We start from the raw sequence: 3,918 nt of genomic DNA, 5'->3' as shown, positions 1-3,918 counted from the left end.
AGAGAAGAACAAAATACAGAAAACATGGTAGAAGAACATGTATATATGAAAACACATAAGAATATAAAAGACACATAAGAAAGGAAGAAGAAAAGTCGGAAAACATTGAAGCATTTTCGGAAAGCCCTAAACCAGAAAAGAGGCGACTTTGAAAGTAAGATTTTAAAAAGAAAAATTGGGGAAACCACTTGAAAACTCAAGGTAAAGCATGAATACACACAGATCTGGAGATAACCGGAGAAGTACCTCGATAGTTAGGGTTTTCAGATGAACCCTAGAATGAGAAAGGCTTCGAAAACGTTCGATCTAAGTCGGATGAGACTGGAAACAGGCTCAGGAGGCTAAGATGTGCCGGAGCCAGGCCGGAGATGGTCGGGAACCTCAAGTCGGCGGAGGTCTGGGTGGAGACCTTTGAGGTCTAGCCTCGAACCTTCGAGTACCAAGCACATAGGAGCGATAGGAGGTGAGCATAGATCATTCATGGCCTGAGAGGCCATGGGTTCTGGTGAGTTAGAGGTCGAAAATGGGGGGAAGGTGATTAGGGTTTCAAGAACACTTGAGAAAGTTTGAGAGGGGGAGGGTGTTCAGGGGCGGCTACTGAAATGAAAAATGAGGGTATTAGGGTTAGTCATTAGGTTTAATTAAGGAAGGGCGAATTGAGGCCGTTGATCTCAATGATCAACGGTTCAGATCAAAGGGGGCTTGGGTCGGGCTAGTTTAAACGGGTAATTGGGCCATTTGGGTTTAATTAAAAATCTGATGGGGATGGGGCTAAATTGGCTATAATTGAAATAATAAGGGTTGTTTGTTAAATAGCCAATTTTCCCTTTTATTATTTTATAAAAATAGTAAGAAATGATTTAAAAATAAATTACAGGTACTGAACTAATTAATAACATATAAATATTAATGTAAAAATACTAAAAGTTATTTTATGATTATAAAATGCTGTTAATTGTAAAATAGGCCATAATTGCAATTGTATGCAATTTAGCTAAAAAAAAATACCAAACAAATGTATAAAAATACGCAAAAATTACTTTAGTTATATCTTAGTGTAAATATGAGAAGGAAATAAATTATTCACAAAAAATGCTAGTTTGGGAATAATTATTGAATTTTGTACTAACAAATTGATTTTAAGATCTTTAAAAAATAAGGGAAAAATACCAAAACTCTTGGGTATGCTTATATATGCATGTACATACTATTTTGAGAATATTTTGAGCATATATAAATACATAGGGAAAAATTGGGTATCAACAACTGTGACCTTCCGCGTTGCTTGGCCATTGGGACCTTTCAGTATGAGGCCCGGAGGCATGCTTATCCGGCGACAGTGGTACTTACGTTGTTTGGTCGTAGAGACCTTTCGATATGAGGCCCGGAGGCTCGCTTAACTGGCGACAATGGCACTTACGCTGTTTGGTCGCAGGGACCCTTTTGATATGAGGCCCGGAGGCTTTGCTTAGTTTAACTATTTTGGATCTGGTCTCCGAATCGGGTTACGATTCGAGCTCACTTTAATCCTCAAGTTGTCAATTTTCAAGAGGATGGTCGTAGAGACCTTTCGGTGTGAGGCCCGGAGGCTTTGCTTAGCCGGCGACAATGGCACTTACGCTGTTTGATGTAAGGCTCGGAGGCTTTTTGTAGGCTTTGTTTCCTCTCGTTAAGGTCTTATTGATTATTTTGCCTGACCCATCGTCGGTTCTAAAATAACCTCGATTTCAAGTCGTAGTCGGCGATGTTTTGAGCACCTCGGAAGGTTCATAGCCCATAGGTCGAGTAGATCGACGCTTTTGCGATTTTAAAGTCGACATGGTCGGGACTCATTTTTTGCCTGTTGAGGGAAGCCTGTGTTTAACCGGTTCTTTTCGAAGTAGATTCGGAGGATTTTTTAGCAACAGTCGGGCGTCCCCGAGTCGCGTTATATGGGCTGTGTCAGCCGTTTCGACCGTAGTCATATGCGTTTGGCCGTAGCCATTTTTGATCCCTTAGTGATAGTTTAGGCATCTACGTCGAGGGTATGCCCTTTAGGGATTCTTACAAATGCGACTTATAGCCCAAATATCGGGATTTTCATGCCTGTTGAGGTCTTGGAGTTTTATCATGCATGCTGAGGTCTTACAGTTTTTCATGCCTGTTGAGGTCTTACATTTTGCCATTCCTGTTGAGGTCTTACAGTTTTCCATGCCTGTTGAGGTCTTACAGTTTATGGAGAATAGATCTGGTTTTGCCGAGGCTGCCCGTTAGGGTCTTACAATTTCGGATTTTCCAGTGCGTGGAAATTGGCGACAATCTCGGAGTCATCGAGTTTGCTTGAAGACGGCTTCTCGTGAGCTCGGAGCTATTTTCCGGAGGCTTGGTGAGCCTGAAGTTCCGATCGTGGGGTCGCGCAAGTTGTCGGATTGCTCATGGTGAGTCTCCAAATATATCGAATCAATCTAGGCCTGAATATCGCCTTTTGTAGTCTTGGGGTCATATCACGAGGGCTTTTGTGAGGCCGGAACACTGACCATGGGGTCGCGAGGGTGTCGAATTGATTAAGTCTCCGAGCATTTCGGGACGTATACGATGTAGATGTTTTTTGCTGAGGATAAGCCGAAATATTTTTCTTCGAGGCGTTGAATGCTTGGAAAATATTCTTTATTGCTTGGCAAAAATATAAGTTGTAAATACATGTTGTTCTGTTGTTGTGTGTCTGGTCTACATGGATGTGACTCTCCTGATTATTCGATGTGCTTATATGGTTCCATATTGGAAAATAGAGAGAGAGATCGTGGACTTGTTGGGTCCCTTCCCAGGGGACGTGCAGTTCTGCTAATAATCTTGTTGGCGGAAGCCTCTTCCTGATAGAAACCCGATCGAGGAAAGAATGCCCGGCAGTCCCATGGCGGCCACGGATCCTCGAGCGGGATCCGGAACTACTGAATGCCTTGGCTGCTTGCCTGCGTACAGATTAGCAACAAGAAAGGAAAAAAGGAAATGATAAAAGGATGTTGTGTTCCAGGGAGCATGCCCCTCGGCAGCCGTATTCCTCGTCCGGCCAGGCTGGGCCAAAGACGCGAGTGCTCTTACCCTTTGACCTCATTTGAGGGTAACGCCGGTCATGGGCGTAAGGCGGGGAATCTCCTTCTGTCGCTTGCAGCTAGATGCTTTGGCTCCGCGTCTGTCATGGAGTTTCACACCCTTGGGGGAGTAGGGCCGGAATTGCGTCCCGGACGACGTATTCGCCGTTGTTTGTACAAAGCGTCTGCATCCTGCGTCACCCGACGTAATAGCCTGAGCTCTGGCAGGCCGCGCAGGGGGAGCGATTTGGATGTTATGGCAACCGCCATTGGGGACATATTAGCGGTCCGGCATGAGGGCGACATTGGTCCGGATTGTCTTATTGGCTTTGACCCGACATTGTCGGTACAACTTTGGCCGACAGACCTATAATCATTAATGTATGTTTTATTTGACAATGAGTTCGAATGAAGGAGGGATTACCAATACGTTAATGTGATGCCGAGGTGGAGTCTCGGCGTCTTTTTCCTCGAGCGAGAGGGTGTCCTTGGGGAGTATTCGCCGAGATCGTCCCTTTCTGGCGACGGGCACTTGCACTCTACGCTCTACGGATCTTAGCGGGGTGCCGCCATCCTTTAGCGGTTGTGACGATATGGCGCAACTTGCCGGCTCTGCTTTGTTCAATTTCCCCTTGTCCGTTGAGCTGGATCCGGGTTCGCTTGCTTGGCGATGCTTTGTAATCACCTTTGTTGGATGGCGTAGTTGCTGCTCTCTTGGGTCTGTAACTCCGAGCATTTCGTGACTCTCGTGGTGGGCCACGGTTTCCTTGGAGGGGTTTTGGTCGAATAGGTCCGAGCCATCCGGAATTCCCGGCTTCACTTATGGTGACCACTATGCTTGGAACTGCAA

This window comes from Nicotiana attenuata, unplaced genomic scaffold, assembly GCF_001879085.1.
Source record: "Nicotiana attenuata strain UT unplaced genomic scaffold, NIATTr2, whole genome shotgun sequence".
In the NCBI taxonomy this organism is placed as follows: domain Eukaryota; kingdom Viridiplantae; phylum Streptophyta; class Magnoliopsida; order Solanales; family Solanaceae; genus Nicotiana; species Nicotiana attenuata.
This window is presented reverse-complemented; position numbering follows the sequence as displayed.